The sequence below is a fragment of the Triticum aestivum genome, chromosome 7D (assembly GCF_018294505.1).
Source record: "Triticum aestivum cultivar Chinese Spring chromosome 7D, IWGSC CS RefSeq v2.1, whole genome shotgun sequence".
NCBI lineage: Eukaryota > Viridiplantae > Streptophyta > Magnoliopsida > Poales > Poaceae > Triticum > Triticum aestivum.
The window spans coordinates 203,155,988-203,168,826 of NC_057814.1; the positions used below are offsets into that span (position 1 = coordinate 203,155,988).

Consider the following 12,839-nt stretch of genomic DNA (forward strand, 5'->3'; position numbering starts at 1 on the left):
GTTATAAAATAAAATATCGACATACACAATATAAATAAATTAATAAGTATGAAAATACTTTTCGTGATGGATCTAATAATACAAATTTGGTACTGTAGATTGACATTTTTTTTCTAAAAACTTAGTTGAACATGCACATGTTTGACTATTTAAAAACCGATACACCTTATATTTTGAAACGGAGGGAGTAGATCTAATGATATTGATTTTATATTGTGAATGTTAATATTTTTTTGGAAACTTGGTCAAACTTACAGTGAGTTTGACTTAAAACAAATTTTATATGCGAAGTAAAAGAAGCGGGAGGAGTCTATATCTATATCTATAGCTATTAATAAAAGGGCTATTGCTTCTTACCATCGTAATTTCGTCCGTTGTTGGTCCGACCATCAAATTTCGTTTAGTCCGTCGTCCTCACGTCTCGTATGTGGTCACCAGCTTCGTAAGTCAGATGGGCCAATATTTAAATTTTGTTATGGGCAGCTAAAAATAGTCGCGTCATGTGCTAAAAGTTTGGACTCCTTCTGTAAATAATAGTCCCATCCGGAAATTGCTAGGAGTGGACGAGCTCGCGCGCTCCTGGTATCGCGAGGCGTTGATTACGGTATGGGATGCGGGCTGTACGGGGTACGCTGGCGTACATACTGAAGTCATGACTGGGTGGCCATTGCGTTGCGACAGCGCAGTTTTTATGTGCGAAGATGTACCACTGGTACATCAATAAAGGCGTCACGTCAATAATTTTTTTAACTAAGGCGTCATGTCAATATTGGTCTTGCCGTTTACGAGCGACGGGTGGCGGCCCTGTTCGATTTTACCTCATTTCCCCTAAATCGCCCGAAGAACCCTAGCCCCTAGGTGCAGAGCATGGCGAACGCCAGCCAAGGTGTAGATCCGGTCGCCCGGATTGCGGCATGCTAGTGGTCACATATGTTGCTCGTCGTGGCCAGTTCGCCGGCGACCGCTTTAAGTGTCGCAATCATAATGTAAGTGAATCTTGCGTTAACGAATAGGAGCACTGCTACACACACGATAAATTCATACACGATCTGCGCACGACAACACATCTACACCCTTGGGTTGTCTTGTTTCGTAAATCTCTGTGGCCCAAATCATGTCGTGTGTGGATCGTGCATGCACGGATCGTGTGCACAGCACTTCCGAATGAATAGTAGTTGATTTCTTTTTGCGCGGATATCTCAGCGTTCCTGTGAAATCCATGGCAGCCAGGGGGTAGGACGCGATTTCTACTGGTGGCAGGAAGCCTGCGGAGCACCTTGGTTCGCATGGTCCGGCGGCACCTCCGCTCGTGCAAATCAATCCAGGGCAGCAGCAAGTCATTCCAATAAATCAAGATGGGCACGCGCAGGCGGCGCTGAGCATGCGCGCCGGGGGTTTCCGAGATCGCGTCGACGGCCAGTGGTGTTGGAGGATCTTCGCTTGGTGCTGACATATACATAATTGGCTGAATCAATACCTTGTACCGATCAAAAGATTTTCATAAACAAATGTTCAGAAAAAAAAAAAAGAGGTTCGCCGATCCACGTACAAGCATTCGAGTGCATTGCTCTTCATACACAATATAGCTAACAAGTCATTTGGAAGATCCACGTACTTGCTAGTTCCATCCTAATAAAAAGTGCTCCCTCCATAAAGAAATATAAGAGCGTTTAAATCACTAAACATACCATCCAAACCCTCACAAGGTGATGAACAATTTGCACACTACATAAGCATTGGCGATAACACTCATTCCTCATGGTCTTCTAGAGCAGCCCGTAACACATTGTCAGCCACAATTTTCGTGCTCGTCACACAAACGAAATACCTCAAAAACAACTATTTGCCGAAAAGTGGCCAAGTTTTTCTGCAGATTTCAGAGCTAAAACAACATGCAAACTCTGGCTGCGAAAATTCTCATCCGATAAATTTATGAAAGAAGTAAGAAAGTCAAACAGACTATGAACCTTTCATCAATGGCCACCTCATCTTATCCCCATCGTCCCTGCAAAAAAGGGCAAGACAACATTTGAATCTTCGTCAGGTCTCCAGAAGTAAAACTTATGAGACACACAGGTGTGAAATAAAAATGTCCATTTACCTAGTGAAAACATCGCGAGTTATCTGTCAGGCCCCTTATCTGAACATCGACACCAGCCCATCTTCAGTTAATTGCAGGTTATCGCTTCAGCTGTTGATTCAAACTCCACCCTCCGAATCACATCCAACGACGCTGGCCTCCACTTACTGCTTCGCACCAGAGGCAGCTGCTGAGAGACGTTGATCTTCCATCGTACGGCAGCCGTCGCGTCAAGGGTCATTGTTGATCGTCCAACAACTTCACCTGCTCTCTTTTTACCTTTCAGTTTACTTTCTGTTTTGTAATGGCTATAAAGCAGGATTTGAAGATCGGTAGAGGCATCTAGAATTGTAATAGGGTTAAACCCCGGCCGCCGTGACCCGGCTGGCTCAACGTGTTCCTCTTTGACTGCTACAAACCCTAAGCAAAGTTCCTCAACTTCCTTCCTGTTCTTGATGTTTATCTGAATATGAGTGTAGTTGGGCCATCATCTAGCTCGGGCTTAACATTATCTTGGGGAACCTGCCCTTCCATGTGCCAGCTGGACAATGCCATTTCGCAAAGAACTCACTGTAGGCAGCTGAATAATGCCGAGTGAATCTATGAGACAGCCTCCTGGTGGATGATATGTCGCTGCACTCCTCCAGCAACTTGAGCGCACAATGAGTCCAGAACATGAATCTCCTTTTTCAGCCTATCCCACATGTATGCAGCCCATCCACGATCTAGAATGACAGGAACAAAAAACTGCAAAAATAAACCTTGTCGGTCTTTCATCATGGGAAAATAAACTATGTAGTGAAGACAACAACACCAGCTCATACCAACTAGCCTCGCCACCATAAGTGTGGTGAGGTTGCCGCTTGCGCGGTCTTGTCTCGCGGCGGCGCGTCTCCTGCTCGGGAACCGTCGGCCTACTTCATGCTGCTCTTCTGGAGGCGGCAGATCCCGGCGGCGCGGCGCGGCGCTGCTCTGCTTCGGTGATGGCGGATCCGGAGTGACCCATCGCCTCCCGCCTCCGCCATCGCCGTTGCTCTGAGTTGCTCGCCTCGTGCGGCGGCTGAAGAGATAGATTTCTTTTTTTACTAAGTGTCGGGAGGTGGGGCGTGGAAGTGGACCCACGAAGTCTTGGATGTTTATCCATTACGAAACCGCCGTTTGTGTGACGGGCTGCACGGTCGCCAAACGTTATCCACCGTCAGCCGCGGCACCGTATGATACTGTTTGACTACGATCGCATTCAACATAAAATACCGACACGCCTTTGTCCCATTGGTACACGTAGCGAGAGCAGACGAGCTCGTCCGCTCTATCGCCGCTCTTGGGAAGTCTTTTCCTTTTTTTAGACAAAGGGAAGTCTTTTCCTGTTTTTAACAGTTTGGATCCTTCACGTCCCGATAGAAATCTGCAAGTCTATCAGCGTGCGCACATGTGTTTATTCTCCGAAGTATTTTTTGTTTTAAGATTCAATATGACTCATCTGAAAAGTATTATCTTATTGTTTAGGTCCGTATACCAATAAAACTGAAAAAAAACATCATAAATAGATGAATAAAATTAGACAACATTCAACAAACATATATACACAGGTTAGAGCACACATGATGAAAACATATATGCTTACATGTACAGTAAAGTAAATACAAAATAAATTGTCTACTGGCACGTCTGGATGTCACACGAAGGATACCACATTTTTATTGTTGGTAACTCAAAATAAGTACTATAAGTACGATATTTTTAGGACACCGATAAGTGCCACACGTGTGGGCGTTAGGAAGTCTGCCCACACATTTGTGTGTGGTGTATAAGAGGAACAGCCCACATACCTATGTGTGGGCAAAACAAGTAATGCCCATATATTTCTTTTTTTCCCTCCCGGTTCCTTTCACACGCGTGCGTGTAGGCAAAATAGATAACGCCCACACGCCACGTACGTCAGGCCTCGTACCTCGTGGTCCCGCACGCCCCGCTTGACAGTCACCGCGCGCCTGCAGTTGCCATGGTCCAGACCCTCGTCATGTTCGTTAACTGCAGTTGCCATGTCGCTGAACTACGGTTGCCATGTCGGACAACTGTTGCCATGTATGGTCTGGTTTACCACTAGGCAGTTGCCATGTATAGTCTGGTTTACTACAGTTGTCATGATTTGAAAACCTTAGGAGTTGCCACCTAGTAACACTAGGCAGTTGCCGTGTAGTGCGACAAAAAGACATGGCAAAACAACATGTTCGGGTACAAAAAAGAGTTGCCATCTGCTTACAGGCACACTAAGGCAGTTGCCGTGTACCCTGCAAAAATACATGGCAACTGACATGTTCGGATAAAAAAAAAGAGAGTTGCCACCTGCTTATAAAGCACACTAGGGCAGTTGTCATGTACACTGCAAAACACATGGCAAGTGGCAACTTGGGTGTGGGAGATGAGACGGGCGTGTGGGCAAGATGGCAAATGCTCACACACCAGCCCTTGTGCGTGAGTGGAAAGTGGCGTGTGGACGAACTGCTGAACGCCCACACACCAGCCCCTCCCGTGTGGTGAAACGGCCGTGTGGGCGACCGGGTGAATGCCCACACACCAGCCCAGTCATACGTGGCACTAGAAACATGCCAAGATTTATGCGCTAACAAACGGACGCGGATCCACGCGTGTGGGCAAGATGCAAATGCCTACATGTGTGGGCGTTAGACTTTTCGTATTTTTATTATCAATATGGTAGTTCAGAGATATGGTTGTTCACCCGATTAGTTGACTAAGATTCACGCAAGTTTTAAACTAGCGCCTCAAAGAATCCTATAGTTAATTGATTCATCATTTTTGTCATCATCAAATTTATCATCTATCTGTCCAACCTTATTAATCATACTTCATGTTTGCTTCGCAACAAAGCATGTCAATTTTTTTCTCCCATTATAACGCACGGGCTAGGTGGCTAGTATTATATATATGTGTGTGTGTGTTACTATTCATCACCCAGGGTGCAGAATAAGTTATTCTTCATCCGAGGTAATCTTACGATCATTTCATAATTAAATTACGTTTGGAATTCAAATAGTTACATTCTTATTGATTCACTACGTAAAATTTGGCATGAAAAATAAAAATATAGGGCATAAGACAAGAAATTTTGCAGTTTATGTGTATTTTACACTATGTTTTTACGTTTGTAATTTTATATAACATAAAATATTTTTTACGACGATTATATATTTTTTTACGGTCTCTTTTTACGTCAGAAATAAGACAAAACTTACGAAACATAAAATTACGGTGTATTGATGGTAAAGTAAAGGGGTGAAGAATAACTATTCCTCACCCAGGGTGACGAATATATAGGGTAACGCTATTCTAAGCCCATTGTAGCGCGCTTTTTTCTCCCATTGTAACGCTTATTCTACACCCCCTAGTAACGCTATATACAAAATCTAATAAAACAGAGTACGAAGTGTAGCAATTCGGAAAATAATTTTTTTATTACCCAAGTTTGTAATTTACTACATTTTTATGAAAATTACTATAATTTACATATTGTGTTACTATATTTTGTATGTACCATTACTGGGGTGTAGAATAAGCTATTCTACACTCACGCTTAGTTTAGCGTTACTATATATATATATATATATATATTTGTTGTTGAGAGACAGAACAATAATAAATTGTTATACATAACACTTGGTAAGCAATGAACACACACTGACAACTTGGCCCAACAACGCCCACCTCAACCCTAAGCCACAAGAGGCAAGGAGTTCAAGGGAGCTTAGTAACTAGAGAGATATAGTGCGCACACTCAAAGGCAATGATTGAATTATCATAAATAAGCCTCCCCGGTATAAACTCGCTCTGGTTCCCAGAAATGAGATGTACAAAGGCGGTTCGCCAAGCATTTTGAAACAATCTTGTACAGTATATCACATTACACAAACTTTGCATGAATCATGTTTGAACTTTGTTGAAGTAATCTGATGACGTATGTGGAGTTTCATTATTTTAGTGCCCTATTATAGGGCTGCATTCGAAGACGGCACTCGCTCATGCCCCAAAAAAAACTTTTTTTAGAAGAAAAGGGCTCTTGCCCCGGCTCCATTTGTATTACCAAATGAAACCCACTACCACCAGTATCTTAGTTACAAGCACGCGGGGGATAAACAGCACACACGCTGCCCCAGCAAAAACCATTGTCAAAGCCTCAGAAGGGGCAGAACGTTGAAACCTAAACAGCTAATAGGCTAAAAGAGATAAAAGCTAGTCTCAGAGGTACTAACAACCAGCAAAGAAAGTGGATCGAGAGCCGCAAAGAAGAAGTCGGTCACCAGATCGCGAACATCGTCACGGTTTGAGCAGCACCTCCGAGCACTGCATCAGGCCTAGCCAGGGTCTGGCCACATTAGAAGGGGAGGGGCTCGCGCTTCCTGTTCCGAGCACTGCATCAGGCCTAGCCAGGGTCTGGCCACATTAGAAGGGGAGGGGCTCGCGCTTCCTGTTCCAGATTTCTCACCAAGCGCATCACCCTTTCTTTGACAGGGCCAGAGCATCGAACCATCCAACTGCCTAGAGTACAAGCAGTTTTCCTCCACAGGACCTGCATCCCAAGCCAGGGGACATGATTGAAACATATGTCATTGCGATATTTCCACAGAGACCATGGGACAGCAGAATGTAGCATGCAGTCCGCTGGGTGATTTTTGTTATTAAACCACCAGGCTATCATGTCTTCAACAGACATTCCAGCGCGCTTTTTGGATATATCAAAAATCACTCTCCACAGTTCTGTCGCAACAACACAGTTAAAAAATAAATGTTCAACAGATTCAGATTCACCACAGAAAAGGCAGGTAGTATCCTCTACCTGTTGTCTTTTTTGCAGATTATCTCTAGTTAACAGTTTGTCTTTGGCCATAAGCCAAAGAAAGATCTGAATCCTCAAGGGGACATTGATTTTCCAAATAACTATTATGTTACCGGGCTGTACCCCCCTAAAATTAACAATGTTGTAGAAAGATTTAACAGTGTAAACACCCTTAGCTTCATAATTCCAGAGGATGGTATCTTCCTTATCCTCCAGAACAACATCACTAATGCGACTAAATAGATCATTCCATTCAGCTAGCATTTCTTGGTCAAAATACCTCCTAAAAGTAATTTTCAGATTAGTGCCATCCCACACTTCACTAATGGAAATATCATGGTCATTGGCAATAGTGTACAAGTCCCAATATTGGGTAGCAAGTGTGGTATGCCCAATCCACTGGTCTTCCCAGAATCTAATACTATTGCCATTCCCAACTATCCAGGAATATCCCATTTTAGTGGCTTTAGCAGCCCACAGGATCCCTTTCCAGAAGGGGGATGCACCATTACTGGGGCAGGTAAAAATGTTGGGGCTGTGAGTTCTATATTTGGCATCAATGACTTGCTTCCAAATCTTGCCCTCATCCAGGAAATATCTCTTAATCCAGGAAGCTAAGAGGCATAAATTCATGTCCGCAATGTTACCTAGGCCCCCATGCTGCTTTTGAAGGGTCACATTCCCCCAGGCAGCCAGGTGATATTTATGGTGACCCTCATAGTCATCCCAAAAACAATGAGCTAATTGAGAGTTAATTAGTTTTATAGCCCACTTTGGGAATTTAATAATCCCCATAAGGTAGCCAGGAATAGTAGATAGACAGGTCTTCACTAATGTGAGTCTCTTGCCAGAAGACGGTAATCTCCCTCTCCACCTAGCTCCTCTTTTAATAATTTTATCAATAGTAGGTTGGAGCTCACATTTTTTAAGTTTTCTGTGATGGAGGGGGGCTCCTAGATATTTAATGGGAAACTCACTTAATTTGCACCCAAGGATTTGAGCAAATATATTAGCATCATCTCCACTAACATTAATGGGTACTAGGTCACATTTGTGAAAATTAATCCTCATACCTGATAATTGCTCAAAGCAAGAAAGTAACCATTTAAGGTTTCTGGCATGAGTATTATTACTCAAGAAAAGCAAAGTGTCATCCGCATATTGCATACTAATGATGCCAGCAGGATTGGAACTAGGAAAAAGTCCTTCCAGAATATTATTCCTGGAGGCTTTAATAAGGATCCTAGTAAAAACATCAGCAACTAAATTGAAAAGCAGGGGGAGTAAGGGTCCCCTTGTCTTACCCCTTTCCCAGCAACAAAAAAAATCACTGTTGCTATTATTAATATTAACTCCAACAGAGCCTTTATATAAAAGGGATTCCACTTTCTTCAGCCATTTTGTGCTAAACCCTCTTTTATGCATCATGTCCATCAGGAACTCTCTATTGATCATGTCATAGGCTTTTTCATAATCTAGCTTAAACACAAAACCAGACTGCTTACTAGAGTGTACAAAATGAATGATTTCATGAGCTGTGATAATGCTCTCGGCAATAAATCTTCCTTTTATAAAGGTTGTCTGGTTCAAAGAAATTAAATCTTTGCAGATAGGGCCAAACTTATTAGTGGCACATTTAGCAAATATTTTAAAGCTGCAATTAATCATAGCAAGCGGCCTAAATTTCTCCATTCTAGTGGCATCAGCCTCTTTAGGAACTAAAGTAAGTAGGGAAAAGTTGAGTCTAAATAAGTCTAGATCACCCCTCTCCCAATCATGAAACAGAGCAAATAGGTCACCTTTAATAAGGTCCCAAAATTGCTGATAAAATAAAAAAGGAAATCCATCTGGACCAGGAGCTCCTTCAGCATATGAGCCAAATACAGCATCCTATATTTCTTTTTCAGAGAACGAGGTGTCCAAGATGCAATTATGTGCATCAGAAACCTTCTCACCATCTTCCCAAAAGTCATCTTCAGGTTGATGTTAATTTTATCTTGAAAGCCAAATAAATTTTTGTAGTAATTCACAACAATATTCATGATACCTTTAGGGTCGGTTACAGTACCTGCATTCCCTTCAAGCGCCATGATCTGCTTCTTTCTCCTCTTTTGATTAGCTACAGCTTTAAAGTAGCCAGCATTTAAGTCTCCTTCTGGTATATCTCTCTCTGGATCTCTGTCTGGCCTTGATTTCTTCTTTCCTCCAGATTTCTTCCAGGTCCCCTGCAATTTTTTTGATTCTTCTGTTAGTGTTAGGAGAAGGAGGATTGGATTCAGAAAAAATATCCAGACAGTTATACTCAGCCACCAGGGCTTGTTTGTTCCTGTTCTGCTCGGCCTCATAATTGGCCATCCACCCTTTAATGGCTTTTCTGGAATTTCTAATCTTGAACTGCCAGATATCTTTTGCCTTTTTAAAAGGGCATTTAGCAGTCCAAGCTTTAACAACCACTTCTCTAAAACCCTCTACCTCTAAGCACCATTTTTCAAATCTGAAATGCTTGGTCTTGGGGATGGGAAAAGCACAGGTATTAAGCACCAGAGGAGTGTGATCACTCCCTAACCTAGGCAGGGCTTTAAGGTGCACTCCAGGTGAAGCAGAAGCCCAATGAGTGGACATAAAGACTCTATCTATAGTAGCCATCACCAGATTATCTTGGTTATTGCCCCAAGTGTACTTCCTCCCATTTATCTTAAGTTCTAATAAGCCAAATTTATTTATCCAATCATTAAAGAGGTCAGCCCAATGTTGATTAATAGCACCAGTATTTTTATCACTAGCCTCTCTAATTAGATTGAAGTCACCCCCACCAGGGTGGGCCCTGTCCAGCCAGTCAGCAAGGAGTGTAGTTCATTAATGAAATCCATTTTAAACTGATCATAGGCAGAACCATAAATAGTAACAAGCCTCCAACAATGGAATCTTGTTTTTTTAAGAATGCAAGAAATACTGAATTTATGTAAATCCCATTGGACTAAGTCAAATATATCTAGCCTACATCCAATTAAAATCCCTCCTGCAGTGTTAATTGCAGGGAGCCATTTCCATTGGAATTCAGATCTGGGATCAAAAGCTTCAAGTTGAAGAAGAGTAAACTCTTCTTTCTTGGTCTCAGAAATACAAATAAAATCAGGACTATTGGCTCTAATGAGCTCTTTCAATTTGTCCACTTTAATGGGGCCATTCAGCCCTCTAATATTCCAAAAAATACCTATCATTTAATACTAAAATCAATTTTCCTCCTCCCTCTATAGGAGTTAGATTTCCTGCTAATCTCAATCCAGGGGGAGTCTGATTCAGGGGACACATTAATATGTGTCCCATCCTCAGGCTCAACATTGGTCCCAGGATTGACATTAATATCATTAAATTCCTCGCCAGTAATATCAATACTAGTAGGTAGAAATACATCAGGATTTTCAGAATTAAATCTAGCAAGTCTATCTAACTCTATCTGCTTAATAGTGAAAATGTTATCTCTAATATTATCCCTGCTAGTACCCAAGTTAATACCTGAGCACTCTGCAGTTCTAATTAATAGAGAATCATCTAAGCAAGCAAAAGAGTTATGGGTACCTTTTCTAATAGTAGGTTTTTCCAAGTTTTTAATTTGTTTCAGCTCCTGAGCTTTCTGAAGGGCTGGCCTGCCATCTCTTATGTTCCTGGTGCTAATTCTGGAAGCCACTACAGGGCCCCACACATGTTGAGTATTGGTGCACTTCTGAGAGATAGGCTTGTCAGCAGCAGCTTCAAATTGATCAAGGAGAGGGGTGCCCAATGTATCATTATGCTTCTTCTTCACTGCCTCAAGGTAGCTTTTGGTCATAGGTGCACCAAGAATCTTGGAGGAGATCGGATTTGCTTCATTGGCTCTAGGAGCAGGAGTAGAGCACTTTTGCATAGTCCTGGCTCCATTGGACCCAGTGGTTTGTTGTTTGTTTTTGGTGTTGGAGTTGCTATTTCCAGTATCCATGTCTTCTCCTAGTAAGTCATCACCACTGGAATCAAACTCTTCTTCAGTGTGCTTGTTCTGAGAGGGATTGTTGTCATCAGGCCCTGGAGGATTATCTGACTCATGTCCACTAACAGACTTAGACTCCACTGTAAACTGCAGCAAATATAGTTCATGGTGTATTTCAACCATTCTGTCTCTAGGTATCTTAGCAGGGTCTCTCACAGCTACCTAGATCCTCACCTTTTCATAAAAGCTCCTGAATATAGTGTGCCAATCCACATTAACAAGGACACCAAGCATAGTTGAAATCTGAGAGATAATGCTCCAGGATATCCACTTGGGTGGCAGTCCTTCAATCACAATCCAAGTTTCCTCCAGAGTGTCATATGCTGGCATTTCCCCATTCCAGTCACTAAAAGATATAGTCACTCCTTCTTTCTTCAAGTTGATGGAAGGATATTCCACTAAATCCTTGATCTTCTTGTTTGGGGGAAACCTGACAATGAATTTCTTCTCATCATATTTTCTGATCTGCCAGGGCCAGTTAGTTTTCCACATATCAGAGAAACAAAGTCCCCACACTTTCTCAGAAATCTCTCCCTTTTCAATTAAGACTATTCCAACATTCCCAAAGTTTAGCCACTCGTAGTCTTCCTTGCCACCAGTTTCAATATGAAAGAATCCTAGTCCATTGTTGGCACTCCCCCAGTACATAGCAGCAGGGTAAGGTTTGTACGAGGTAGGACAAGTATCCATGTGGTGACCTGGTGTCTTGCAGATGAAACAAACTTTAGGGGTGGAGCACATGCCCACAAAGTGGCCTGGAAGACTACAGTTGTAGCAGACCGCCCCAATGAACTTAGGATCCACGTTGAAAGAGGAATCGTCACTTGTCGTAGTAGCAGCTGTCTGCTTGTTCCTTTGGTTCTTCTTTTTCTTGTTTTTGCTGGATTCCGGCTGACTGCTCTGCACGCTACCACCAGTAGAAGATCCACTCCCTCCAAACTGGACCGGCTGCATCTGAGGAATGAAATGCTGAGGAAAGACCTGAGTAGGAGGCAAATACTGAAACGGGAACTGCTGCTGATTCGCCCACTGTGGCATCTGCTGCATTTGAGGATTCCAGCTCCCCTGGCAGCTATACATCTGCCCCCCTGTCTGCATCATAGCTTGAGCAGAACCAACTGGAAACAGTGGGGGCTTAGCATATATTGACAGATGGGGCGGCGCAGCAGGCGCCTGAGGAACCAGAGGCGGCGGAGCAGACCCGTCCTGCCCCGTCGGAGTAGGGGCAGGAGAGCGACCATTGCGGCCCCTCCCCGAGCCGTATCTCCCTCCACGGTTGCTAGCATCTCTCCCTCCTCCCGCCATCTTGACAATGGAAGCGAACGGGATCTTGCCCAATCACCTAGACCAGAAATCTCGAGAGAAGGAGAAGATTTTTGGAATAGACAATCGATCATATCTACCAACCGGGTGGCAATCTGCTGCAGTGAACTCTCCAGAAGCGAATTTGTCCTTCTGTACCCACACCAGGTTGGATCCGATGGACCTGCTATAGCCAGGACAAACCCTAGCTCCCCGAACCGGCCCCTCCTGGTGCGGATCCGGAAGGGGAGGCGCCTTTTGAAGGGGCGCAACCACTCCACCCACAAAAGGTATGGGGACAGGGCAGGCGGGGCCCGTTGGCAGCTACTCACTGACCTAAAGGGCCCTCCTGGCAGTGCCTCTTCAACCCGCAGAGCTTCTCACCGGCGAACTGAACTGCATCGGCGGCGGTGAAGCTCTCCTGGCTTCACAGACACCCCTGCGCTGCACGGGTGAGCTTGGAGGTGTGCATGCCTGATTTCCAGACGAGCTCAATCTCGAATCGACGCCGGCGGCCAAGACGAAATGCATTGCCGTGGTGGCCCTAAAGGAACCACTCCCAGCAAGCCCTCCCATCTCAG

At 43.7% G+C, this 12,839-nt stretch overlaps 1 long non-coding RNA gene across 1 annotated transcript; it reads right to left on the reverse strand.

Moving 5' to 3' along the window:
• Window positions 1–1,135: 1,135 nt before the first annotated feature.
• Window positions 1,136–3,182, reverse strand: LOC123167921 (uncharacterized). The gene is made up of 3 exons (XR_006484143.1): window positions 2,905–3,182; window positions 2,102–2,827; window positions 1,136–2,005 (listed from the first exon to the last, which is right to left on the reverse strand). It is a non-coding gene; the product is annotated as an uncharacterized lncRNA (long non-coding RNA).
• Window positions 3,183–12,839: the final 9,657 nt, after the last annotated feature.